The 25,831-nt window shown below is 46.9% G+C and overlaps 28 non-coding genes across 28 annotated transcripts; all 28 read right to left on the bottom strand.

Moving 5' to 3' along the window:
• Positions 1-7: 7 nt before the first annotated feature.
• On the bottom strand, positions 8-79 carry TRNAQ-CUG (transfer RNA glutamine (anticodon CUG)). Its single transcript has one exon. It is a non-coding gene; the product is annotated as a tRNA-Gln (tRNA).
• A 5-nt stretch (positions 80-84) lies between these two features.
• Positions 85-156, bottom strand: TRNAE-UUC (transfer RNA glutamic acid (anticodon UUC)). Its single transcript has one exon. It is a non-coding gene; the product is annotated as a tRNA-Glu (tRNA).
• A 76-nt stretch (positions 157-232) lies between these two features.
• Positions 233-304, bottom strand: TRNAQ-CUG (transfer RNA glutamine (anticodon CUG)). Its single transcript has one exon. It is a non-coding gene; the product is annotated as a tRNA-Gln (tRNA).
• A 5-nt stretch (positions 305-309) lies between these two features.
• On the bottom strand, positions 310-381 carry TRNAE-UUC (transfer RNA glutamic acid (anticodon UUC)). Its single transcript has one exon. It is a non-coding gene; the product is annotated as a tRNA-Glu (tRNA).
• Positions 382-457: 76 nt separating this feature from the next.
• On the bottom strand, positions 458-529 carry TRNAQ-CUG (transfer RNA glutamine (anticodon CUG)). The gene has a single exon. It is a non-coding gene; the product is annotated as a tRNA-Gln (tRNA).
• A 5-nt stretch (positions 530-534) lies between these two features.
• Positions 535-606, bottom strand: TRNAE-UUC (transfer RNA glutamic acid (anticodon UUC)). Its single transcript has one exon. It is a non-coding gene; the product is annotated as a tRNA-Glu (tRNA).
• A 76-nt stretch (positions 607-682) lies between these two features.
• TRNAQ-CUG (transfer RNA glutamine (anticodon CUG)) lies at positions 683-754 on the bottom strand. The gene has a single exon. It is a non-coding gene; the product is annotated as a tRNA-Gln (tRNA).
• Positions 755-759: 5 nt separating this feature from the next.
• On the bottom strand, positions 760-831 carry TRNAE-UUC (transfer RNA glutamic acid (anticodon UUC)). Its single transcript has one exon. It is a non-coding gene; the product is annotated as a tRNA-Glu (tRNA).
• A 75-nt stretch (positions 832-906) lies between these two features.
• TRNAQ-CUG (transfer RNA glutamine (anticodon CUG)) lies at positions 907-978 on the bottom strand. Its single transcript has one exon. It is a non-coding gene; the product is annotated as a tRNA-Gln (tRNA).
• A 5-nt stretch (positions 979-983) lies between these two features.
• On the bottom strand, positions 984-1,055 carry TRNAE-UUC (transfer RNA glutamic acid (anticodon UUC)). Its single transcript has one exon. It is a non-coding gene; the product is annotated as a tRNA-Glu (tRNA).
• Positions 1,056-1,131: 76 nt separating this feature from the next.
• TRNAQ-CUG (transfer RNA glutamine (anticodon CUG)) lies at positions 1,132-1,203 on the bottom strand. Its single transcript has one exon. It is a non-coding gene; the product is annotated as a tRNA-Gln (tRNA).
• Positions 1,204-1,208: 5 nt separating this feature from the next.
• On the bottom strand, positions 1,209-1,280 carry TRNAE-UUC (transfer RNA glutamic acid (anticodon UUC)). The gene has a single exon. It is a non-coding gene; the product is annotated as a tRNA-Glu (tRNA).
• Positions 1,281-1,356: 76 nt separating this feature from the next.
• TRNAQ-CUG (transfer RNA glutamine (anticodon CUG)) lies at positions 1,357-1,428 on the bottom strand. The gene has a single exon. It is a non-coding gene; the product is annotated as a tRNA-Gln (tRNA).
• Positions 1,429-1,433: 5 nt separating this feature from the next.
• Positions 1,434-1,505, bottom strand: TRNAE-UUC (transfer RNA glutamic acid (anticodon UUC)). Its single transcript has one exon. It is a non-coding gene; the product is annotated as a tRNA-Glu (tRNA).
• Positions 1,506-1,581: 76 nt separating this feature from the next.
• TRNAQ-CUG (transfer RNA glutamine (anticodon CUG)) lies at positions 1,582-1,653 on the bottom strand. Its single transcript has one exon. It is a non-coding gene; the product is annotated as a tRNA-Gln (tRNA).
• Positions 1,654-1,658: 5 nt separating this feature from the next.
• Positions 1,659-1,730, bottom strand: TRNAE-UUC (transfer RNA glutamic acid (anticodon UUC)). Its single transcript has one exon. It is a non-coding gene; the product is annotated as a tRNA-Glu (tRNA).
• Positions 1,731-1,806: 76 nt separating this feature from the next.
• Positions 1,807-1,878, bottom strand: TRNAQ-CUG (transfer RNA glutamine (anticodon CUG)). Its single transcript has one exon. It is a non-coding gene; the product is annotated as a tRNA-Gln (tRNA).
• Positions 1,879-1,883: 5 nt separating this feature from the next.
• TRNAE-UUC (transfer RNA glutamic acid (anticodon UUC)) lies at positions 1,884-1,955 on the bottom strand. Its single transcript has one exon. It is a non-coding gene; the product is annotated as a tRNA-Glu (tRNA).
• Positions 1,956-2,031: 76 nt separating this feature from the next.
• Positions 2,032-2,103, bottom strand: TRNAQ-CUG (transfer RNA glutamine (anticodon CUG)). The gene has a single exon. It is a non-coding gene; the product is annotated as a tRNA-Gln (tRNA).
• Positions 2,104-2,108: 5 nt separating this feature from the next.
• Positions 2,109-2,180, bottom strand: TRNAE-UUC (transfer RNA glutamic acid (anticodon UUC)). The gene has a single exon. It is a non-coding gene; the product is annotated as a tRNA-Glu (tRNA).
• Positions 2,181-2,255: 75 nt separating this feature from the next.
• Positions 2,256-2,327, bottom strand: TRNAQ-CUG (transfer RNA glutamine (anticodon CUG)). The gene has a single exon. It is a non-coding gene; the product is annotated as a tRNA-Gln (tRNA).
• A 5-nt stretch (positions 2,328-2,332) lies between these two features.
• Positions 2,333-2,404, bottom strand: TRNAE-UUC (transfer RNA glutamic acid (anticodon UUC)). Its single transcript has one exon. It is a non-coding gene; the product is annotated as a tRNA-Glu (tRNA).
• A 76-nt stretch (positions 2,405-2,480) lies between these two features.
• On the bottom strand, positions 2,481-2,552 carry TRNAQ-CUG (transfer RNA glutamine (anticodon CUG)). The gene has a single exon. It is a non-coding gene; the product is annotated as a tRNA-Gln (tRNA).
• A 5-nt stretch (positions 2,553-2,557) lies between these two features.
• On the bottom strand, positions 2,558-2,629 carry TRNAE-UUC (transfer RNA glutamic acid (anticodon UUC)). Its single transcript has one exon. It is a non-coding gene; the product is annotated as a tRNA-Glu (tRNA).
• A 76-nt stretch (positions 2,630-2,705) lies between these two features.
• Positions 2,706-2,777, bottom strand: TRNAQ-CUG (transfer RNA glutamine (anticodon CUG)). Its single transcript has one exon. It is a non-coding gene; the product is annotated as a tRNA-Gln (tRNA).
• A 5-nt stretch (positions 2,778-2,782) lies between these two features.
• TRNAE-UUC (transfer RNA glutamic acid (anticodon UUC)) lies at positions 2,783-2,854 on the bottom strand. The gene has a single exon. It is a non-coding gene; the product is annotated as a tRNA-Glu (tRNA).
• A 76-nt stretch (positions 2,855-2,930) lies between these two features.
• Positions 2,931-3,002, bottom strand: TRNAQ-CUG (transfer RNA glutamine (anticodon CUG)). The gene has a single exon. It is a non-coding gene; the product is annotated as a tRNA-Gln (tRNA).
• A 5-nt stretch (positions 3,003-3,007) lies between these two features.
• Positions 3,008-3,079, bottom strand: TRNAE-UUC (transfer RNA glutamic acid (anticodon UUC)). Its single transcript has one exon. It is a non-coding gene; the product is annotated as a tRNA-Glu (tRNA).
• Positions 3,080-25,831: the final 22,752 nt, after the last annotated feature.

The following is a 25,831-nucleotide window of genomic DNA, read 5'->3' as shown; positions in this document are numbered from 1 at the left end:
GAAGTGCAGGTCTCACCGAGATTTGAACTCGGATCGCTGGATTCAGAGTCCAGAGCGCTAACCATTACACCATGAGACCGCACCTTCCGACGCCTGGAATCGAACCCGGGCCTCCTGGGTGAAAGCTAGGTATCCTAGCCACTAGACCACGCCGGAGGACGACGAGGTGGAGCAAGAGGGTGGCATTATGCGTCGTAAAAAAAAGAAAAAGAAATTAGCCAAAAAGAAGTGCAGGTCTCACCGAGATTTGAACTCGGATCGGTGGATTCAGAGTCCAGAGCGCTAACCATTACACCATGAGACCGCACCTTCCGACGCCGGGAATCGAACCCGGGCCTCCTGGGTGAAAGCCAGGTATCCTAGCCACTAGACCACGCCGGAGGACGACGAGGTGGAGCAAGAGGGTGGCATTATGCGTCGTAAAAAAAAGAAAAAGAAATGAGCCAAAAAGAAGTGCAGGTCTCACCGAGATTTCAACTCGGATCGCTGGATTCAGAGTCCAGAGCGCTAACCATTACACCATGAGACCGCACCTTCCGACGCCGGGAATCGAACCCGGGCCTCCTGGGTGAAAGCTAGGTATCCTAGCCACTAGACCACGCCGGAGGACGACGAGGTGGAGCAAGAGGGTGGCATTATGCGTCGTAAAAAAAAGAAAAAGAAATGAGCCAAAAAGAAGTGCAGGTCTCACCGAGATTTGAACTCGGATCGCTGGATTCAGAGTCCAGAGCGCTAACCATTACACCATGAGACCGCACCTTCCGACGCCGGGAATCGAACCCGGGCCTCCTGGGTGAAAGCCAGGTATCCTAGCCACTAGACCACGCCGGAGGACGACGAGGTGGAGCAAGAGGGTGGCATTATGCGTCGTAAAAAAAGAAAAAGAAATGAGCCAAAAAGAAGTGCAGGTCTCACCGAGATTTGAACTCGGATCGCTGGATTCAGAGTCCAGAGCGCTAACCATTACACCATGAGACCGCACCTTCCGACGCCGGGAATCGAACCCGGGCCTCCTGGGTGAAAGCCAGGTATCCTAGCCACTAGACCACGCCGGAGGACGACGAGGTGGAGCAAGAGGGTGGCATTATGCGTCGTAAAAAAAAGAAAAAGAAATTAGCCAAAAAGAAGTGCAGGTCTCACCGAGATTTGAACTCGGATCGGTGGATTCAGAGTCCAGAGCGCTAACCATTACACCATGAGACCGCACCTTCCGACGCCGGGAATCGAACCCGGGCCTCCTGGGTGAAAGCCAGGTATCCTAGCCACTAGACCACGCCGGAGGACGACGAGGTGGAGCAAGAGGGTGGCATTATGCGTCGTAAAAAAAAGAAAAAGAAATGAGCCAAAAAGAAGTGCAGGTCTCACCGAGATTTCAACTCGGATCGCTGGATTCAGAGTCCAGAGCGCTAACCATTACACCATGAGACCGCACCTTCCGACGCCGGGAATCGAACCCGGGCCTCCTGGGTGAAAGCTAGGTATCCTAGCCACTAGACCACGCCGGAGGACGACGAGGTGGAGCAAGAGGGTGGCATTATGCGTCGTAAAAAAAAGAAAAAGAAATGAGCCAAAAAGAAGTGCAGGTCTCACCGAGATTTGAACTCGGATCGCTGGATTCAGAGTCCAGAGCGCTAACCATTACACCATGAGACCGCACCTTCCGACGCCGGGAATCGAACCCGGGCCTCCTGGGTGAAAGCTAGGTATCCTAGCCACTAGACCACGCCGGAGGACGACGAGGTGGAGCAAGAGGGTGGCATTATGCGTCGTAAAAAAAAGAAAAAGAAATGAGCCAAAAAGAAGTGCAGGTCTCACCGAGATTTCAACTCGGATCGCTGGATTCAGAGTCCAGAGCGCTAACCATTACACCATGAGACCGCACCTTCCGACGCCGGGAATCGAACCCGGGCCTCCTGGGTGAAAGCTAGGTATCCTAGCCACTAGACCACGCCGGAACACGACGAGGTGGAGCAAGAGGGTGGCATTATGCGTCGTAAAAAAAAGAAAAAGAAATTAGCCAAAAAGAAGTGCAGGTCTCACCGAGATTTGAACTCGGATCGCTGGATTCAGAGTCCAGAGCGCTAACCATTACACCATGAGACCGCACCTTCCGACGCCGGGAATCGAACCCGGGCCTCATGGGTGAAAGCCAGGTATCCTAGCCACTAGACCACGCCGGAACACGACGAGGTGGAGCAAGAGGGTGGCATTATGCGTCGTAAAAAAAAGAAAAGAAATGAGCCAAAAAGAAGTGCAGGTCTCACCGAGATTTCAACTCGGATCGCTGGATTCAGAGTCCAGAGCGCTAACCATTACACCATGAGACCGCACCTTCCGACGCCGGGAATCGAACCCGGGCCTCATGGGTGAAAGCTAGGTATCCTAGCCACTAGACCACGCCGGAACACGACGAGGTGGAGCAAGAGGGTGGCATTATGCGTCGTAAAAAAAAGAAAAAGAAATTAGCCAAAAAGAAGTGCAGGTCTCACCGAGATTTGAACTCGGATCGCTGGATTCAGAGTCCAGAGCGCTAACCATTACACCATGAGACCGCACCTTCCGACGCCGGGAATCGAACCCGGGCCTCATGGGTGAAAGCCAGGTATCCTAGCCACTAGACCACGCCGGAAAACGACGAGGTGGAGCAAGAGGGTGGCATTATGCGTCGTAAAAAAAAAAAAAAGAAATGAGCCAAAAAGAAGTGCAGGTCTCACCGAGATTTCAACTCGGATCGCTGGATTCAGAGTCCAGAGCGCTAACCATTACACCATGAGACCGCACCTTCCGACGCCGGGAATCGAACCCGGGCCTCCTGGGTGAAAGCTAGGTATCCTAGCCACTAGACCACGCCGGAACACGACGAGGTGGAGCAAGAGGGTGGCATTATGCGTCGTAAAAAAAAGAAAAAGAAATTAGCCAAAAAGAAGTGCAGGTCTCACCGAGATTTGAACTCGGATCGCTGGATTCAGAGTCCAGAGTGCTAACCATTACACCATGAGACCGCACCTTCCGACGCCGGGAATCGAACCCGGGCCTCATGGGTGAAAGCCAGGTATCCTAGCCACTAGACCACGCCGGAACACGACGAGGTGGAGCAAGAGGGTGGCATTATGCGTCGTAAAAAGAAAAAAGAAATGAGCCAAAAAGAAGCTCAGGTCTCACCGAGATTTCAACTCGGATCACTGGATTCAGAGTGCTAACCATTACACCACGAGACCGCACCCTCCGACGCCGGGAATCGAACCTGGGCCTCCTGGGTGAAAGCCAGGTATCCTAGCCATTATACTTTTTTTCTTTATTGCCTGGCTTTAGGCCATAGCATTTAACTATAAAAACACTCAACAAAAACACACACAGAACGCTATGTACATACGACACTCTCGTGGTCAGCCAGCATGAGTCTGGCTTCGTCATACTAAAATTCAAGTTGCATACAGAGCGGCTCTACTCTCGAGAGCCAATCGGTAGGCTCTGCAGCGGCTTTCTGGATGGCAAGAAAGCAGTCCAGTCTTTCCCGAAAATAAATTCGGGCAGGTCCTGCGTCTTTATCACAATAATAGACTGCTATTATGGAGCGCCATATACAGTGGAGGCCCAAGAGCATTATGAGATCAAATGGTACCCCATCCTCATTATCAGTGCTTAAAAAAGGAATTCCCTGCGCGTCAAGTGGCAGCTCTTTATTGTCCTTTGTAACACATCCCAAAAATAAACCCCTTCACAACAATGCAAAAAGAAACATGGTCTACTGTTTCGGGTTGTTTACAATTTAAGCAGTTCGATCCCCACGGTAAAAAGAAATCCATTCCCTCTAAAAACTTATTATCTGGTAGTGTCCCGGTGTGTAACTTAAAAAAGGTCTTTACTCCTGGTGGCACCTGCATTTTCTTCACCCTTTTTAAAATATCACCTCCCGGGCCCCCACTGTACAAGGCCCAGTACATGGGCTCTGGGAAAACAATATCACAAAGGTCATGGTACAACTTTTTCCTTTTAGTTTTGTACAAATAATCGCTGGAGAAACGTGCTGAAAGAAACCTGACACTTGCTACAATCCCTTTGAGTAACCAAAAATTCCACCCGAAAGCTCTTCTGTGGAAACAACAACCTCCGGCAGCAATCACCGCAGCCTCACTTGGCACACGGTGCGAAAGAACGGGTCTGAGACGTCGCGAAAAAACAAAAAAACGGTTCACCAGCTGCCTTAAAACGAGGTGCCCTAGCCCCAGGCCCCCGTCTTTTACCCGCCGGAACAGGTTTGTTCGGCTGCAACTTTCCCATTCGTAAGTCCGTTGAAGACGGCAAAAATCCGGTGTAGCTTCTGAATGTTCACCCGAGAGCAATGCAAAACCTGCATCACATACCTGAGCTTGCTAATAAAAAAAGGTTGCAGACTGTAGCTCTGGCGAAAATTGAGAGATTGGTGCCTTTCCATTTTCTAGCTCTGTCACGTGCTTTTTACTTTGCTTTTTCCAGTACTCCTCGCCTTCACGATAAGCATCGAGCGGAAAGCCCAAATACTTGCCCGGGGTCGTCGCCCACGGTACGTTGGCGAAATGGTCCGGGTGGGATGGCCACCATCCATGCCAGAGTCCAAGGCATTTGGAACAATTAACCCCGCTACCAGTGACTTCGCTGAACTCGCGTACACACCCGACAGCTTCGCTTATGCTCCCCTGATAAACTGTGAATACAGCAACGTCGTCAGCATACTCCAGCAGCTTAACTTCAGCTGCTGGTAACCGAAAGCCATTAATACTATTGTTCTCTATTATTTTCATACAAAACATTTCGATGTAAATACAAAATAAGAGAGGGCTGAGGAGGCAGCCCTGACGCACCCAACGCTACACGCTAATGGGGGCCCCCAGACACTTGTTAACGATCAATCGTGCAGCTTCGATACGCCAGGGCTACACCCTCACGGATAACTGAACCGACGTTCACATGGTCTAGAGCGGAAAACAAGATCTCATAAGAAACAAAAAACCTTTTCGAGATCAATCTGAAGCATGGCCACTCGCCCGTTAATGTCATCGCAGCGTTCAAGTACACTGCGCGCTTTGTGAATATTGGAAAAAATCGAGCGCCTTTTATTCCACATGTCTGGTGGGGTCCAAAAATATCCGATACCACTGTCTGCAGTCTTCGCGCCAATACCTTCATAAAAATTTTGTAGTCCACATTAGTGATTGCCATCGGTCGATACGCGGTAACAGATTGTAATTTCTCTATATCATCAGTTTTAGGTATGAGTACTGTATGGGAAGTGCCAAAAGACGGAGGCAAAACGTTTATTCTATACGCTTCATTAAACATTGTACACAGCACCGGGACAATTTCATGCTTAAATTCTTTATAAAATGCCGCACTGAATACATCTGATATTGGTGATTTTCCGAGGTTTAATTCATCTATGGCGTGCTCTACTTCTCCGAGTTATTGCTAGTTCCATTTCCTTTTTCCTTTCTTCGTCCAGCCGTGGCATTGCGCCAAGTAACGATGCTTAAATGCGACTGCGTCTACCGGATGCCATGAAAAGAGCCTCTGGTAGAATTCATTAAAGGCTGCTTCGATGTGGTCAGTGTCTGCCGATAAGCTACTACACCCCCCGCCCCCCCCCCCCACCTAACACGAACGGGACACAAGACGAAGGACTAGCACAAACAGGCGCTGACTATCAACTGGTTTTTTTTATTGAAGAACGAAAAGCGTATAAATACAAACAGTGAACAGTGAAACGTCTTGACACCCATGTGCACCACCATTTTCCTTACTCTTTTTAAAACATTTCCTCCTTGACCTCCACATACAGAGATCGATATATTAGCTCAGGGAAGACACAGTCCAGCAAATCTTTTAATAATTTCTTACGCGTGACATTTTAAAGGTGTTCCAAACTGAACCGAGCACTTAGAAACCGGAAAGCAAAGACCACTTCTTTCAAAAATCTACTTGCACGGTATCGCATCCCGTCTACAGTGGAAATAACATAGTTTGGCGAAACCGAAGAAAGCCTCATTTGAATAAGAGTTCGCAGGAAAGGGCCACGTTGATCTCGTAGAAACATAAATCTTGACATCACCTGCCTCAGGTACAAGTGTGGAAAAGAAAGACCCCCTTTTCTCAAACGTAGAAATAAATTATCACGTTTAGTACTCTCCCAGGAGACTGCCAAACTAAAACGGCGAAGAGACGATGAAACTTTTGAATGTCGAGACGAGAGCACGAAAGGACCTGCAACAAATAGCACAGTTTTGAAACCAGGTCTATATTCGCGCGCGCAAACATATGTAGTATATACTACATATGTTTGCGCGCGCGAATATAGACAGCTCCTTTCCCGACCATTTATGTGTACGCGTGGACAGCACTAAAAGATCACACGGAACCTTAGAGCCTTCCACTGTATGCAAAAATCTTAAAGTATAGGGCGGATTCTCAATGTCTTTTTTGACAGTCCGTTGAACTGAAAAAAGTTTATTTCCAGACTACAGGAAATGGGCCTCGGGTGAAAAGCTACAAGGGTAGCCTTAGAGATGCTCAAGACCCGGTGAAGGCAGAGCAGCAGAACATGTGCACATTCAAGGCAAACGTACATGTAGATAGTGAAATTATGTAGTATGAAAAACAGCAAAAACAGGAGAAATACTTGCGCTCATGAAACAAACAAACTAGATTGAAGATAGTAATTAACGGTCAACGATCGTCAAGCAGTATGTAGGCAACGTGGCTGAACCTAAAAAATAGTGAGTACTCATGACAAAGATCACCTAGGCAAAGAACAGAAAGAGTGTGCGGATTGAGAAAATATAACTTAGAGACCTTAATGGGGGCGGTAAAGATGTTTGGGTTGTTTATGCTGTGATGATTTAGTGTGTATATATCGTCAAACGAAACGAAGGCTCTGGTTTCTGTATAACGCCCTCGTTCGGAACATCCCATATTTGTTTGCTTCTGGTATGAAAGCTTTTCTCACGTGTCTTCAGTCCAGCAAGGTTCTTCGGGAAGTCGGATGAGCATTGTGGAGAGAATCTAAGGCATTGTGATACTCAAGCGTGGTATGCATACGGGGAATCTTATATTGTGGAAATGAAGTTTCCGTGTGGGCGCTGCAACCCGCACCAGCGATCATTCTATGCTTTCTTTTGGAGACCTGTTAATAATCTAAAAAAAAAACACGGCATCACGACAAAACACGAAGCAATGACCAATAGTCCCTGGCTGCTGACACTAGTGACATTTCACAGACCATGTCACAAAAGTCCCTTTTTCACGAAGCCACGTTTCGACAGGTTAGGTTGACGTGCGCAGCTTAAAAAAGAATCTTTGCGGCCGCTTGAACATACATCCGTTGCACCCGCTTTAATACTCTGCTGCGAATACATCGGAACAGGAAACAACGTCTCAATGAGAACTTTTGTCATCTGTCTTCTGGATAGACTGTATAGGAATTATAAGGATAACCGTTCTTCCATGGCTACATGACTACAGCGCGACGAACGGGACCTAGAAGAAGGACACATGCAGGGACACAACCTTCCCTCTATGTCCCGTTCTTCGCGCTGTCATTATCAACTGCAGCAATTGTGCACCGCGATTTGATGAGACGGCGATTCTGTCCAGGAGCAGAAACGAACACGGGCGGCTGGCTATCGAAGCATTCCATATTAAGAAAAAGGCTGAAGGATGTGTTAGCGATACTTCCTTATCACTTTACCCCGCCGAATTGAAGTTTTTGTGCTAGCATCCCTGCCAGTAATCTCGCATGACTGGAATTTTTGTTAGCTTCCGCAAGAGTGGAAAAATGCATATCTATGCGTTGGTGTGAGAAGAATAAAATAGTTGTTAGTGTTGCGCCAGTCCTTGTGTTTCTCCCGTGTATGTGATTCGTCGAATGTTTTGCGCACATCGTTCATCTGTATCACCATGCACCAACTAGGCCCAACTGAAGTGTTATTGTGGCGCTGTAGTCACAGAATATCGTAACCAACTCACCAAACCTGCCCGACTCACCCAACCTGCTGCCAACCTGACGGTGGAGGTCAGCAAAGGGAAAGCACTGATGTCGTTCCAAGAAAAACGAAAGTTTTCTTTCGTTACATTGACGACTGTTTCTGCATTATGAAGACATCGCAGGTCGAAAATTTTCTTGCACACCTCAACTCAGTCGAGCCTTCTATTCAGTTCACAATGGAACGAGAAGTGAACAACACTTTGTCTTTCCTGGACGTCTTCATAAGCAGGAAAGGGTAAATTGGTTTTGGGGGAAAGGAAGTGGCGAAGTATCTGTCTCACACCTCGGCGAACACCTGAACCGCGCCGTAAGAGAAGGGATAAAGGAGGGAGTGAAAGAAGAAAGGAAGAAAGAGGTGCCGTAGTGGAGGGCTCCGGAATAATTTCGAACACCTGGGAATTTTTAACGTGCACTGACATCGCACAGCAAACGGGCGCCTTAGCGTTTTGCCTCCAACGATACGCATCCGCCGCGGTCGGGTTCGAACCTGGGAACTCTGGATCAGTAGCTGAGCGCCCTAACCACTGAGCCACCGCGGCGGGTTAGAAGAAAAGGGGCAGATATAAAGTTCAGTGTCTAGAGGAAGCCAACCCATACCGGCCGCTACCTAAATTTTAATTCCAACCATCCTACTAGCCACAACGGATCCGTCGTCTCTCTCCTGAGAAGAGCAAACTCAATCTGACCCTCAGAGGCCACGTTCTCGCCCAACACCCTCTCAATGATAAGGCCTCTCCACCGGCCGCGTGACGTCACGCCAAGGGACCGTGCAGGCCCCGCGCTCCGCGATTTCAGCGCGCCGCGCCCGTCTGCACTATTCGGGTACTGCCGTACGTAGCTGCCTTATAAGTGATTCCTTCATTTTCATTTTTGTCGTTGCTGCAGAAAGAAATTCGCTAGTTTGTGCGCGCCTTAGGCTATCATTTTATCTGCTTTATATATTTTTTTTATTGCAGAACACCTTATTGTCAAGAAAGTTCGAGCTGCTAATACAGTTTTTTATAATAAACAATTTAGCATACGGCCGCCAATTTCGCATTATTGGTCATTATAATAAAAAATTGATTAGTTAATTTCAATTAATCATCTAATTATTAGGTTCTATCACGTACATGATGTCTGCCGTGCGGTAAAATCCATCCGCACAGACCGCACATGCGTATATCTAGTTGTTAAAGTAGAAGTTCGTGAACATTGAAAAAAAAAAACACCGTCTACTGCGCATTGTGTTAGTTTTATTCTGTATTGTGTTTTGCTTAAAGCTTTCACACACAGCAATAATGACACTCACAATAATGTTGCGCTGTTGAGTATTTGTACAGCTAATCTGACCCTTACAATAAAAAACGACGAGGACACCAGCAATGAAGTGTGCGCAAAGCATTTTTATTGCTTGGGAATAAAACTTACTTCTTCTTAAGCGTTGCTGCTTTCCGGGCTGCGGCCTTCTGCTGCGCATTGTCTTGTATGGCATCATTTCTTAGTTTGCAAAAGTTGTTTAGAACAACGTTGGTTGCAACGCGTACTACCAAGCGCAGGAGAGTTTGTGCAGTGTGGCCATTTTCACATGTCTCAATGTCGTGTTCGTCCAGGAGGGAAATCGTCTGTGAAATCACGACACCACGTTGATTTCTACAGGAGAGAAAATCTTCCGAGGTTGCTCCAAAAGACAACTTCTCTGCAACTAGTTTAGTCATCAGTACCATGTGAACTGTGCATGGCTGGGGAAACTTCAGCCCTCCTCTCGACAGGTTAGCTATCATGGCAGTATTTTCCGCTTCGATCTCTCGATTTTCAATCACCAATGTGCTGAAGCAAGCAGAACATGAAAGCTTCTTTAAAGCAGCATGAGCAGCGTATCCTGCAATGTAGACAATAGCATCCATGTCAGAGTGGGCGTGTGTAATATCGTCGTCGCTGACAGCCACAGAAAAGTTGCATGGGACAAGATCCTCACTTACGTCTTCAAACTCTGTTTCCTCGCGTGGAAATGTCAAAAGTTTTTGAAGACGAAGCTTCTTCTCACATTCGTAGAGCTGACGCACGGAAATGTGGTACTGTGATCCTGCCAGCTGGCGGTAACGGCCGAACCGGTCTTCTAGCGCATCGTCTGAAATTTGCCCAGCAGTACGTACTTGAAGTGAAGTTCTTCTAAGCAGTAGCGCGAGAGTTCTACCAGAGAATAGCATGTCAGTCGCAAAGCACTGTGAGTCTCTTTCGTCAGCGAGCCACTGGTGATGTTTATTCTTGCCCAAGCGTCCAACCAGTCCACAACGCCGCTCAGGAAAGCTAACTGTGTGTCATCAACAGACCTTACAGGGTCTTGCATGCTGTCCCTTAGCCTCTGGCCTTTGCAAGGGGTCTTAACATTGACTATTTGCCACCATGTGAGGATAACGTCAATGAAAAGAGCAGTCGACTCAGCTTGAGGAATCTTGAACGCGGAACCATGTGTCCTGAGGGCATTTGAAACAAACTGATTAATGACGTCGAGAGCGAGCTTTACATTTTGCCGCTCCATTGAGGTTGGATTCACGGCTTTTGCGTTCAGTCTGTAAGCAGCCTTCACAAGCGACGTCTTCTCTGAAGAATAAAGCTGCCGCACAGCTGCGAAGAAGCAGCTTCATACGAGGAGGCCCCTTCGGGCATTGCTCCACTCAAGTCCATTTCAGGGAAATAGAGGCATGTTCCAGGTTTTTCTGGTTAATCCAATTGTTCCTAATGCACTTCAAGAGATGCACAGGATCGACCACGTAGAAAAGAGGGCGAGCGTTATCGGCTGGATGGGGATAGACAATGCTCACCTGAGGACTTGTAGCAAATAACGACATCATCTTGCGGTTCAGAGCATTGTTGTCCGTTATCACAGCGATAATTTTGAGCCCCATTTTCTCAACATTAATGATTATGTTCTTAGCATGCTCGTGCAAAATTTCTGCGCTCAGTTTGCTCACAGGTAATATGTGAATGACGTCCTTGTTTGCAGAAAGGAGTGATTGTACCATGAACACATGGGCTGTTGTTGCTGGTTCCGTTGAATGAACCGACGATCCTACTATTGTGCCCCCTTTGTAGTCGAAGTATGGTTTTATGTGGATCTCATCGATCATCAGGGTCACTGTCTTCTCGTGGTCTTTCATTGATTTGACTCGTTCTCGGATGTAGGAGAGACAGTGCGGTTGATTTTGCTCCACAAGAGGGTCAGCTTTGTAATTTGAGCAAACACGGCGCAGTGTGGAAGGATGGGGCAGAATGATTCTTGATGCAGCTCTTGTGAAGTGATATGCGTGAGGAGAAATTGAATTCAAAATACTGGCGAATACCAGCAGCTCTGCGCTATACACATGCTGTTTCGCGAGGAGAAGCTCTATCTGCTCAACCAGAAATTTCAGCAAAGAAGACTGTTCTTTCGTCGTATCACTGTCCTCAATGAGGTCTGCAAGCAGTGAACCGACAAACTGCAATACTTTAGTATGTTTCGACTCTTTCGTCACCTCAGGTATATTATGCAAGCCTATCTCGAGTTCTTCTAGCAGCAAGGACAGGCTGGAGGTGTCGCATACTTGAGCTGGCAGAATCCTGCCTGAAGGAAGCGACAGAAGCTTCACTCCATTCAAGAAAACAGAAAGTGACAGATCAGGGAGAACTACCAAGGCGCATTTCACATTAGGTGAAGGATCATTCTCGATGAGAAGGAACCTAACGCACTGCTCATCGACAGAAACGGTCCAGAATTTCGTGTTGCAGATTCCAGGCAACTTAGATTTGAACTCCTCGTAAGATGAAACTTTGTTTCTTTTCTGTTCAAGCTCATTAGACTGAAGTGACTTCCTCATAGCCTCCTGCAAAGCAGCGTTTTCCCTTCTTGCTTTTTTCGTCTCTGGCGATTCACTCCGTCCAGGCGTTGTGAGGACAAGTATTTTGGGCAGTTTGGAAAAACAGAAGGCGCAGCATCAATCTTCAACTGTAGCCTGTCACGCTTCACCTCTATTATTTTCCCTGTCAGTTCATCTTGGTGTGACAACGTCGTAATGAAGTCGCCTGCGTGGAAGTGCAGTTCACACACCTGCACGAGAAAATGAAGCAAGGCCATTCGCCATGACTCTCCATTGCCTAAAACACTAAGTAAAAAGAGTCTGAATAGTGAACAGCTTTTACATATTTACACAGCTTTTACACAAGCCTTATGCACATCCACAGAACTAAATGCTTCCTGGACAATTCATACATAAGTGTAAGAAGTGATATCATTGCCTACAAAGACAGCATGCCTTTCCGGGAGCGACAGCTCACAACTAAGATAATTACCAGCGCCTATTAAGCAATATTTCAGAGTCTTACCCTCGAATGCTCTGTAGGTGTGAAATCCTTCCGTGGAATGGCTCGCAACCAGGCTTTTCTTCGTACTTCGTCTCTTGGGAAGCAATAAACACGTACTTTGGGACCATTCTGGTAGTTCCCGCGGCACCCGGGAACACAGCACCGGCCCATGTTTCACGAAGTTGCACTCGCTACACGGCAGGCAATCAGTTTCCCATTCGTGCGCTAGCACAGGTACGCACGCCACACAAGAAACGGCCACACGAAACAGACACAGCCGTGCGAGGAGCGAACGGAAATGCACCCAACGCCAGGCTGAAAGACTCAAGCAGCAGCTAGACGCTCACTGCAAGACTGCGTTCGTGTCTGTGCTTGCCCGGGCAAGCGCGAGCACATCGAGGGAGACAACCGAGCGGAGCGGAGCCGCGCTTGGTGAGCAGCCTGACCGGACACTTGGCGTGACGTAGCGCGTGTGGAAAGGAGGGCCTGGAGAGGCCTGAAGAAAGTATTTAGAGGGTGTTGTTCTCGCCGGCCTACAGAAGAATGGCTACACACGTGGCTTTATTCAACGCGTTGGTCGCTGTCAAGCTCGAAGGACAGGGGGACCAGCTAACAATGGAACAACGAAGCGCGCGCGCGTTGTGTCAACACCCTCTCGAGAATGTTGTGCTTCCATATGTGAGGGGAACCAGCGAGGCACTCGCACGCATTCTCTGAAAACAGAATCCACGTGGCTCACATGCCTGTTTCGACAATAAGCCGCAATAAGCCGACAATAAACCACGACCGAAAAACCGCGTCCACAGAGAAAAACAACCGGCCGTCGTCTACAAAATCCCATGCTCAGAGTGCCCGGCCTCATACATCGGCGAAACAAAAACCTCCACCAAAGAATAAGGCAACACAAAAATGACATCCGGCTAATGAATTCTGAACCCACCCCTCGCCGAACGCTGCGAGCGCGCCGACCACCGGATAGCCTTCGAGGAGGTGAGCGTCTTGGCCGCGGAGCCAAACCTGTTCAAGAGGCGACATGTGAAGTCATGGCACATCCGGCTCACAAAGGCGGCGATGAATAGGACTCCAGGAACGCTCCCCTACGCGCATGTTTGTGGACTGCACCACGTGCTAACAAAGGGAGAGCGAGGGCAGCAACCCGCTGCTGCTGCTGCTGCTGGCACACTTTAGTCACCCCTGAAGAAGGGACCGAGTTGGTCCCGAAACGTTGAGTAAAGTTAAAAATATTTGTTGGCGTCAGTTTTCTCCCAACTATCTCAAGAACCCAACCAGACGGACTTCCGTCGAAGATGTTTTCGTTCAACAACTTACTTTGTCGAAATGAAAACCGTACAGTGAGGAAATGGAATATGCCAGCGACTTCTTTCAGAAAATCCCACAAAGGCCCCCACTCCCATGACCAGTGGGTGCAAACAGAGTAAGTGAATGAGCACTTAATCGTCTGTTAAACACAGCTAGGAGGAAGGGGTGGCTTGCTCAGTGCACGCAATTCAGCATCGCTGATGCGCGCCCACTTCGGCCCCTCATCAAGCAGCCGCCGGCTGAACCAAACTTCTATGTCCCAGAGGTCAACTTTTCGTAGACCTCTGGAAAAACACAGACAAGTGACAGGGAGCCTCTCCCTCTCGAGAAATCCACGTCTGCTCCCGCATCTCGAGCGTAAGCAATGGAGGTGACACCGGGATCCTTAGTGTCCGGGGCTCTGAGGGAGTCCCCCAAAAAGAGGCGGAACTCCCTAGACTGCCTCAGACCAAAAATACACATTCCAGTCAAGCCGCCTGATAAAGGTGGCGACATCTAAATAACCCCAAATAGTCTTCGCTTCCTCACTAAGAAATATGGCTGTCGAGAGAATTATTCAATGGAACTTCCGAGGTCTAGTTAAGAACCTGGATGACATATATGACATACTCGCGCAATACAAACCAAACATACTTTGCCTAATAGAAACTCACTTAAACCCAAAACATACAAACTTTCTGAAAATATATGTAGTATACAGGAAGGACCGGCAAGGCAGTGCCCACACATCAGGTGGCGTTGCTATAGTGACTCAGAATTCAATTCCCTCTCGATGTCTTCCACTGGCTACTGATTTAGAGGCAGTGGCAGTACGAGCCCTAACTTTCGGCAGAGTAATAACCATATGCTCCCTACATATCCCACCATATCATCGCCAGCTACCCAAGCCGTTCCTGTTGGTTGGCAACTTCAACGCACACCGCCCATTATGGGGAGGTAATAGAACCGATTCTCGAGGTGCACTAATTGAAAAATTCCTGTTATCAGCTGGCTTATCCTTATTCAGTAGAAGAGAACCAACACATTTTAATGCAACACACAGCTCATACACAGCGATAGACCTTGCTGTTGGCTCTCCATTGCTCTTGGCAGCTACTGAGTGGGCTGTTATTAATAACCTCTATGGAAGCGACCGCTTCTCAATTTCTATAAAATACACTGAAAATATAAATCCTAGGGTAAATGATCCTATGAAGTTTAAAGAACAGATTGCTGACTGGAAGTTGTTCCGGGAACTCCCAGCACTGCCCTGTTCATCAATTACAAACATAGGTATAGATGAATCTCAATCCTTGGTCACATTGCACATTATAGACGCTGCACAGAAATCCATTCCACATGCATCAGGTAAAATACGAAACAAACGAAAGCCATGGTGGAATGCACAGTGCAAGAAATCTTGCCAGGACCAAAATAATGCATGGTCAAAATTCCGCCGTTATCCTACGGCTGACAACTTAGTAAACTTTAAGCGAGTTAAAGCAAATGGCAAGCATACTCGGTGTATAACCAAGCGGGAAAGTTGGTAATCAATTCTCTCTTCTGTAAATTCTTACACAGATACGCTTAAAGTGTACAGTAGACTAAAAGCACTTAAAGGGCATAGTTCACATCCAATTCCTCTTGTTAGCACTGCTGGTGACACATTGGAGCACCAAGCAGAAGCAGATACACTAGGCAAACACTTCGAATACAGTTTTAGCTCAGTGCATTATACAGATTCCTTCTTGAGCTACAAGCTAGCTGGGGGGTGCAAACCTATTCACAAAAATAAAAGGCCATCAGTAGGGTGATACAAAAGCCCATCTACTTTACAAGAGTTGAAAGTTGCCTTAGGCACTTGTGGCCACTCAACAGCAAGCCCTGGCAGGGTCACATATGGAATGCTCAGGCACTTGCATGGAGAAACCCTTGAAACTGCCCTGGGCTGCTGGACGTCTTCTAAAAGCCTGGAAAGAAGCAATTATCATTCCGATATTAAAGCAAGGCAAAGAAGCCACACTTGCGGCCAGTTACCGGCCAATTGCCCTAACCAGCTGTTTATGTAAACTCTTAGAAAAAATGGTCAGTCGGCGCCTTGTGCATTTTCTTGAAATCAATGGTCTTCTTGACAAGCACCAAGCTAGATTTAGGGCTAACGGTCAACCACTGACCATCTCGTTGCCTTCGAATCTTACGTAAGGGGTGCCTTTGTGCATAAACAGTACTGTTTATCTGTTTTCTTTGATTTAGAGAAAGCTTGCGATGCCACATGGCGCTATTGTATCATCCGTGACCTGTTCGTCTTTGGGATCCTGGGGAATATGCTTTCCACCATTCAAAGTTACCTGTCTGAACGAAAATTCAAGACCCGTGTAGAGAACTCGTTATCCAAGCAGTTTATACAGGAGAATGATGTCCCTCAAGGTGGCGTTCTTAGCTGCACTCTTTTTATTGTGAAAATGCATTCATTGAAGAATGTCCTGCCTGTGTATATCCTATTCTGTTTATGTCGATGATGAACAAATAAGTTATAAGTCATGTAATTTGTCCATCGGTGAGCGGCACATTTAGCTAGGAGGGAACAAAGTATCAAAGTGGGCAGACAGAAACGGATTTAAACTCAACTCATCAAAGCCTGTAAGTGTACTCTTCACAACAAAAAACGTGGTATTAGACCTAAACCCGACATCACAGTTAACGGGCAGAGTATTGCTGTCCGAAAAGAGCACAAATTTCTTGGCGTCATAGTTGACGAAAAGCTCACATTCATCAAACACATTAAGGAGCTAAGACTGAAATGCATGAAATCAATGACCCTTCTAAAGATCCTGTCCCACTAGTTTTGGGGTACAGATCGAGACTGCCTGCTGAGTCTTCTAAATAGCGCAGTTCTATCATGTATAGACTACGGCTCGGTAGTGTACGAGTCAGCACGAAAAAGTATCTTTAAAATGCTCGATGCTGTGTACCACCTGGGTCGGCGGTTGGCTACTGGTGCTTTCCGTACAAGCCATATTGCCAGTTTGTAAGTTGATGCGGACCGACGGTCACTTGAACGACGACGGAAATACACAAGTATAACGTACGATACGAAGGTATATCTCAAGCTGACCATCCATGCAACGCGCTGTTGCGAAACCCAACCAGTACACTGCTCTTTTCAAACCGACCGTCTAAAACCCTACCTTTACCCATTAGAGCCGCCACACTTGTCCAAGACATGAACATACCAGTCTCCAACATCCTGGTAACTTCTTCTAAAGGCATAATTGCTCCCTGGCAAGTGTATCTAGTTGACTGCGACACATCTTTTCGTGAGGTTGGTAAGAATGGGTCACCAATTGCCATAAAATAGCACTTCCTGTCCGTACAAGCAAAATATCAGTGCACAGAGTTGCACACTGATGCCTCAAAGACATCCTCAGTCTCATGTGCAGTTCACAGTTGTCAATTTTCTGAAACAAACAGAATGAATAGACACACAAGCATATTTATTGCAGAATGCCATGGTAATATGTTGGCTGTTAGATTTATCCTTGAAAAGAAAGTCTCAAGCTCTGTTATTTACTCAGATTCCTTAAGTGTGATTTTAGCCCTGTCTTCTGGGAAACCCTGTAAAAACCCTGTAATGAATTTCCTCTTGAAATGCCTTATGTCTCCACGCACATTGAACCTTAAAATTACAGTATGCTGGCTACCAGGTCACTGTGGAATAGATGGAAATGAAGAAGCTGATAGGCTTGTAGCATCAAGTGCCGAACTGAGTAGGATCGATATAAAACAACTTACATACCACGACCTCAGGCCATATATTAGGACTGCACTTCGCAAAGCGTGGCAGTAGGATTGGGATGAACAAACAGAAAACAAACTGCACACAGTAAAACCATGTATTTTGAGGTATGCCACAGAAAAACAAAATATATTCAAAGAAGTTGCTCTCTGCAGACTGAGGATAGGACATACATACATCACACACTCACATCTTTTACAGGATACTCCGACACCACAATGCGCGAGATGTGGAGTCCACATCTCAGTTGTCCACACATTAATCACATACCCCAGACTGGATACACAAAGACGAGAGCACTTCTCTGAACTTTCCACATTTAAAATACCAATGCACCCTTCATTATTTTTGGGTGATCACCGTATGTTCTCATTGGACATGGTTTTTAAATTTTTAACTGATGTAGGTTTCTTACGAGAGGTTTCATATTCAAAGTAACCTCAGCAGCTCCTCATTGCTGATGGGAGTGCTCAGCTTACACATAGCTGCAAGACGTCTCGCTCCTCTTGCTCAAGCGAGGACTGTGGTTGAGACTACCTGGCTTCGTCTTTCATATATAACTCCTGTTAAAGCAAGTTTTAGGCGCTTTATATCACTTTAAGCCATTCGACCAGATATTTAGGCATCCTCTTTAATCATGCACATACTCACTACTCTTACGCCCTATACACCTGGTTTTAATTTTATTCTCTGTACACATTTTAGCCCGAGTCGACCAAAAACCTCGTGTTTGGCGCTCTTTGGCCTTAATTCCCCTTACGCGTAAAAACCTAGCATCATCATCATCACGATCCCCGTTAATATGGACGACTCGAATTATGGACAGTTTTTCTGGGGACCAAACTTTTTCAGTGTATTTACGCCTCATTAATATGGAAACTCGCTGTCTGTACAATGGACCGAGTGAAAATGCACGGAGCCCGTTGGGACCCGTGTATCAATTGTCCCGTTAATATGGACAGCGATGAGAACAAAATCCCGAGTGCCTCTGCCAGATGTTCCGCCCCTTATAATTTGAGTGCAGAACCCCAGCGAAATGCAGGCAAATGTGCAAATGCCTTAGTAGTTGCCTTTTTGTGTGTCCATGGCTTCATGCTTTACAGTGGTAAGGTGCCCAGTCGGCAGACCTTACTGTTTGCGTAAAAGAGTTATCCACATGCTTCGTTCAAAACCACATTCTGCAGTTGTCAACCGAGTGAGTAGAGTTTTTGGGATGTGAACAGTCGCAGTGGGAGATACTTCATCACATCAGCAAGTACCATCATCCGTCTCATGGACCACTAGGTGCTTCAAACTTGATTCAACCTAAACCGTTTGAGTTTCAAAATAATGGTGACCAGAATAATGCACCTCAGCTGCTAAGATTTCCCAATTTCACTGCCCGCCACTGTGCTTAGAAGGAGTTTGTTATAAAACGATTTATCAAAATATTTGTTTTTATTCACGATTCAGCATTGCGGACGACTCGCTTTGTAGACACTGTTGCTCGGGAAGCAGTGTCCACATTAATGAGACACGACTGTATTCATTCCTTACTCAAATCCTGAGAAGTTAACCTATCTGCACCCTAGCGATTGTTACTTGAACCACGAAAGATGGCAGTGTATTTGTTTCATACACAAATGGCAAGAAATAGAGCCAAGGATTTGAAAAGTGAATAGAGGTATCGCTTCACACCAGTTTCCTTTAATAGGGTGCTCTAATGATGCCATTGTCCGTTTCTCATGTAAGCGCTGTAGGGGGGGGGGGGGGGGGGGGGGGGGGGGTTAGAGATCATGTGCCCAATGAAGCCACAAAATATCTTTAAAAATTATGAAGCATGACCTGAACGGCAGGCAGGTGACACAGCTCGCCTTAGCACCAGTGTTGTAAGTGTTACCGAAAAAAAGTAACTAAATACTAAATACGTTACTCGTTACATTAAAACAAAAGGAACGCGTTACCGACCTACGTTACCTACAAAAAAGGTAACGCGATGATCGTTACCGTTACCGAAAAAAATTACCGCACGTTGCTTTGCCATTACTTCATGGCCATAAATTTTAAGTTTTCGTCACCTTAAGAACTTACGATAACAATTTTATAAAGCTCACATTTCACGTATAACATCTAGCCCAAACAACGACTTTATGCGATATCCTGATTTAACGAGAATACTTTGCACAAATGTGCACGAGATAAGCAATGTCGTAGTGGCCTAAAGTTGCCTGTAGAGTTACATGTGTTGGATTCTAACTGTGTGGCACATGATGAAGCCATCTTCTGAATGTGGCATTAAACACAAAATGACACTCCATCATCAATTCTAACTTCACAAAGAAAACATCGCTGAACTCTCAACAAATTTAGAGTAATTCTGAAAAATGTGATGTTCCAAAATGCTCGGCATGCTTCCACTCTGTAGAGAGTTGTGTGTGAATGCGTGTTCGTGCAGGTGTTTCGTACTTTATGGCTATTCTCTCTTTTTTTTAGTTGTTTGCGTTGTCAAGGGCAGCTGTTTTCTGGCATGCATGCGAGCCCCAACAAGGGTTGTCGTGAGCACCTGTACATTTTGTTTACTTACATCACTTTAGGTGCTCTGCGCTTTTTTTTTCTAAAAAAAGGGGGCGGAGTGGGTCACAACTGGAACAAAAAGTAACTAGTAACGTGACACCTCACGTTACCGAAAAATGTTAACGTAAGTACGTTACCCGTTATAGTTCCGAATTCGTAACGAGTACGTTACTAAGTTACCGAAAAAAGTAACGCGTTACCGGTAACGCCGTTACTTGTAATGCGTTACCGACAACACTGCTTAGTACCATATTAAAGAGGCCACTTTGCCTTTTGCAGTTATCATTACTTTTGCTGTATTCGAGTGCATTACGAGGCTACAGCTTTTCAGGCATTGAAAGACAATTGATGAAATATGCATGGCACAAGTCATGTCGCAGTTTCTACAGAAAGTAAGGTGTTGGGCATTGCTAGTTGACACTGGCTCTCACACAGGTAGCTTATAAAGTATTAAATCGTCACTCACCATCCTGCAGCTTAGTGTAGTGTGCATCCGCAATCGTAAATGCTACACAAATTTGCCCTGATCTACGAAAATTGTAACTTAGGGTTACACTTCACCGAGGAGTTAAATCTGTAGAGTATACAGTGAAATACCACCAGAATGAATGCCTGTGTATGAGTTAAACATTTTCTGGAACCTCATGTCCACCACGCATTGTATCTGGCGGGCTTTGTTTTTCTTTTGTAACTTAGAAATGACTTATGCTATCAAGAAGTCTTCATGCGGCTTTATGAAAGCCCATATCACTTTATTGCCACCCACATTTTACATCTCATTTGCACATTCAGCTTATTGCTTTCGAACCAGTTGCTGTGCGTACTCTGTAGCTAGAGATCTGCAACAGTTCACATGAACAATTTTTTTGTGTTGCTGCTATGTAATTCATTCACTTGAGCTTTCACTGTGCATGGATGTTTACCAGTGTTGTGTGCATACTGCTGGTGGAAACTGGTATGCATTTTCTAGAATTGGCTTTAATAAGGGTGATAATGTTTTGCAAGTGAATCTGCGTGACTGCTGTGAAGTAGGGGTTGAAATGGCTGAGACAGGTGAGTGCCATACGACGGCAGTCTCATTTTTCGACAATACAAGCCACTTCTTACCGTAAACACTAGTGTCATTACCGTAAACACTAGTGTCACTACTCTGGTGTTTGGTGGGAATGACATCCACGATACTGAATGGCACTCTTCCCTCCCTGCTGAAAACCAGGAGAGGGTGATGTGTTTGGCAAAGCTGTTTGAAGTGAAAACTTGCGTGTCATTCTTCTCTGGCTTATAGTAAAAATATTCCATGCATAGTGTCTATGTGAGCGATTACTCATGGAAGAACAAAAAATTCCTTCTCAGTGCAAGCTCATTATAATGATGCTGTGGTTGAGGCAGGAGACCACTGATGTAAACCTTGAAAATAATATTGATGTGTACGTCAGCTCGAAGTGAAGGCATAATGCATGAAGTGCAGCTTCAGTGGCAGTGCAAAGAATATGTGCGTATCGGGCAGTCAATAGCTACGTTAGTAGCCCTCTCTGTGTATGGTCAAGTTTCGTATTTGATGTAAGCTCCACTGTAGGGCAAGCCATAACACATGCTTGTGAGTTATGCCGCACGGCTCCTATATGTTTTTTCACCTGATACCGTATTATTATCCTGCTCAACTCGAACATTTCCGCATTTGTGACTGTTGCCTACTAAGGCTTATGGAGGAGTGTACTAAATAAGTGAGACTAGTGAAGGAAGTAATATCAAGACAAGTATGTTGGATGTAGGCACATTATGTACAGAATATCTCTGTCATGGGGACACTGAAACATCAATGCCTTAATTGTTACAACAATGTGTAAATCTACTTAAAGGAATTCCTGAGAGCCTTCTCGGCTAACTTGCGGCTGAGCCTGTGTGGCTTATTATTCAGATCTTAGGAGGTTTTAGCAGCAAGTTCGGCTGGGTATGAATGTAAAAAGTCCTCTGCATGTGGATGACTCATGTGGACGCACATCAAATCTAAAAGGGGCTCCTCCATGCCAACGGCAACGACGAGCTCAGGGGGACACTGTTGACGTTAAGTGCGGTGAGGCGAAAGCCTTTAGCGCGGTGTTACTGCTTGTGTCACTGATGTGCGGCTAAGATATTAAGTACACAATTGTTACTACATATGCGCTGCGCTAGGAGGGAGGTTGCGCGGCACCCGACTCGGTCCATAGCTGCGAGGCGCCTGGCGCGGGCGCAACGTCTTTGGCGTGGGGCGCACGCCGGTGGCGCCACCTCGAGCATGCGCAGTGAACTACCGATGGCGCAACGTGGCTTCCAAGATTGCGATTCCTTTAGTGATCTCGGAGGCCATGGGCGCAAGAGCGTAGCGGACGGACGCGAGCATGAGACATAGTAGTATACCGAGCACTGATCCGGAGTTCCCGGGTTCGAACCCGACCGTGACCCGACCGCGGCGGCTGCGTTTTTATGGAGGCAGAACGCTAAGGCGCCCGTGTGCTGTGCGATGTCAGTGCACGTTAAAGATCCCAAGGTGATCGAAATTATTCCAGAGCCCTCCACTACGGCACCTTTTTCTTCATTTCTTCTTTCACTCCCTCCTTTATCCCTTCCCTTACGGCGCGGTTCAGGTGTCCAACGATATACGAGACAGATACTGCGCCATTTCATTTCCCCCAAAACCAATTATTATTATTATTACCCCACTGCAAAGGTATCGCACGTGTAATGCGTCTCTGAGGAGACCGCACAAAAAGTAATGACTGTGAATAATTAAGAGCAGCCCCCGACAAGGAGGCGTACTCACGAAAAACGTTTAAAGCTTCGAGCAGGTTGAGTTCATCAGCTAAGTAGAGTGTAATGTCATCTGCATAAGCGGGGACGCGTACTGCCTCATTGCCTAGCAACGCCAGACCTCTAATGGGATCGTGGTGATTGACTGCCAAGAGGAAAGGCTCTAATGGTCAGATAAACTAAGGGGGGGGGGGGGGGGGAACGGGCAACCTTGACGGACGCCACGGCCAACATCAAATGCGGTACGTTCCCGGCCATTGAGGAAGGCAGTGCTTGAAATACCCTCCCGTACATCTCTTTAATGAGAAGCACGAAAGAAGGTGGGAAACCAAAAGCATCCAATGTACTGTAAACATTCATGTTCTAAAAGGTCCAACGCTCTTTCTTGACCGAGCGAAAAAAGAAGAGGCTGTGCGCGCCGCCATGTAGTATACTCTAGGATATCTCGCGTTATGGAAGATGAAACTGGATTTCCCGACCCGGGATGAAGCAAACCTGGTGGCAGGAAACGAGGCACAGGAGGAGAGCCCGTAGACGGCGAACGAGTAATTTTGCTAATACTTTATAATCTGAACTTAGTAAGGAGATAGAGCGCAAATCTGTCGGACATGTCGAGAAAGGAGACTTTAAAAAGAAACTAGTCGTCCTGGCTCCGCATCTCCCAATCTGGGTTGGGTTCGTTTTCTACGTTCTACCAACTCGGGTATCCCTATTCTAGTTGGTGATGACTTCAACGGCGCACACACTGCGTGGGGTTACCCATCGGATTCCTCAAGGGGTGCACACATCCAAGGGAGCTTTTCGGATCATTCCTTTCAACTTTTAAACCACCCGAATACTTCTACCCGCCCACGAGGTGGCCCGTATTCACCTGATTTGACTTGGTGGTTAGGCCCCGGTAACCCTCGTTGGGCTGCTGACTCTGATACTTGGGGTAGCGATCACAGCACTATTTTTATCTCCCTCACGCCTACGCGTCTACGGAAAATAGGCCGCACTGTACGAATAACATCATGGACTCTGTACGCGCAGACAATCATTTATCTACATTCAACCCCTCTTCAGCATTGTCTACTCTCTCTGCTGTTCTCGATGCTCACACTATTACCACTACTGTAAATCAAGACGACCCAAACCCGGACATACATCTCTTGAATCTGTGGGCTCTTCGTCGCCAGGCGGATCTTTACGCTACTCGTCACCCCGATGACCCTTCGGCTCTTCCTACTCTTCACCGCGCTACCGCACGGGCGCGGCGCTATGCAAAGCGGCTAGGCAGGCAACGCTGGGCTGCATGGTGTGCCCGCCTGTCCTCTACGCAGGGCAATCGACATCTTTGGAGAGTGTTTCACGCCATGGAGCGCCCTTCTCAGGTTGCAGATTACACAGAGAGCATTCGCCTCGCGCTAAATGTGGATGAGGACACATTTGCACAACAAGCGGCCCGTCAATTTTTTTCCAAACCATGACTGCACCGCTACGTCTCCACCTGACTTATCGGTTACAGAGCCCTCCGATGGGATTACTTCTGACCTCACCATGGCAGAGCTGCTGGCCTCCATTGAACGTTTAAAAACTACTACTACTCCCGGGCACGACGGCATATATCTAATTCCTTATTCCGTAACTTGGAAGGGAGGGCTTTGCAAACCCTACTTGATACTTTTAACGAAGTGTGGCTTTCTGGTGTCATGCCGGGAGACTGGAAACATTCTATTGTGGTTCCAATACCCAAGTCAGGTCACCCTCCAGTATCTCCCTCGGCCCTTCGTCCAATTTCTCTTAGGCCTACCATCTGCAAGCTTTATGAAAACATTCTAGCCGCACGCTTGTCGTGGTGGCTGGAATCCCATGATTGTTACCCAGATTCCCAAATTGGTTTCCGCCCACAAATTGGAACGGAGGACGGCCTTGCTACTTTGGCTGCTGACGGGCTTGACCACTCTCCGCAGAGTCACCTTGTACGAACCGTAATCGCTACAGACATAACAAAGGCATATGATAACATCCTTCACTCTGCCATTCTTGCCTCCCTTCAAACTCTTGGTCTCCCTCACCGGTTCATCCTCTCTATTCACGCCTTTTTAGCAAATCGAACCTTCAGCGTGCGTGTCCACGGAAAGCCCTTTGGTAACTTCACTTCCAATAGAGGAGTACCACAGGGCTCCGTTCTCGCCCCCACATTATTTAATGTGGCTTTAATTCCTCTTGTTCGAGCCCTATTGTCCATTCCTTCTATCCGCGTGCATGCGTATGCCGATGATATAACCTTGTGGTGCTGTCATCCAGATGCGTCTATTCATCAGTCGGTCCTTCAAAACGCGCTGGATGTATTGACATCTCGCCTCCCACCTCTGGGTTTAACACTCTCTCCTACTAAATCATGTTTCATTCGAATTGGAAATAAAGCCGCCTTACGGAAAGGTCCCCCTTTAAATTTTACGGTACATAATTCTCTGATTCCTCAGGTAGAAACTGTTCGTATTCTTTGTCTTCTCCTCCATACATCTGGGACTGGCACTCCGTGGCTGGCAGCCACCCGTAAATCTGCTCACGCTACTCTAGGTCTGATTCGTCGCATAGCTATGCGCTCTGGTGGCGCACGTGCTCATACGGCCCGCCAGCTTGTGCGCTCTATCCTTCAGCCACGGATACTATATCAGACACAATTTCAACGTCTCACCCGCAGACAGTGGGACTCCCTTGAAGCTATCAATCGTGAGGCTATGCGCGTCATAACACATCTGCCTCGTTTAACACCCATACCTGTGCTACAGGAGTTCGCACAACTTAATACGCTCAGTAAAATCATCGACCAACGGGTGGCAAATAGAGCTCGAAAACAGTCTCTCAAACTTCATCGTTTAAAGACACTTCCACCATGATCCTATTGCCAGCTCACTGAATATCGCCCCACTGTTTCCCCGTCGGTATCAGCAGCGTATCTGCCTGAAGAGTGCATATTATACACGGATGCATCACATTCTGCAGAGAGGAGAGTTACTACTGTGTATAGTCCATCTCATCCGCATCACAACTCTCGCGCGACGTATACTGCG

The sequence above is a fragment of the Amblyomma americanum genome, chromosome 1, assembly GCF_052857255.1.
Source record: "Amblyomma americanum isolate KBUSLIRL-KWMA chromosome 1, ASM5285725v1, whole genome shotgun sequence".
In the NCBI taxonomy this organism is placed as follows: domain Eukaryota; kingdom Metazoa; phylum Arthropoda; class Arachnida; order Ixodida; family Ixodidae; genus Amblyomma; species Amblyomma americanum.
Note: the sequence above shows the minus strand (reverse complement) of the source record. Positions and strands in the feature narration are given on the sequence as shown.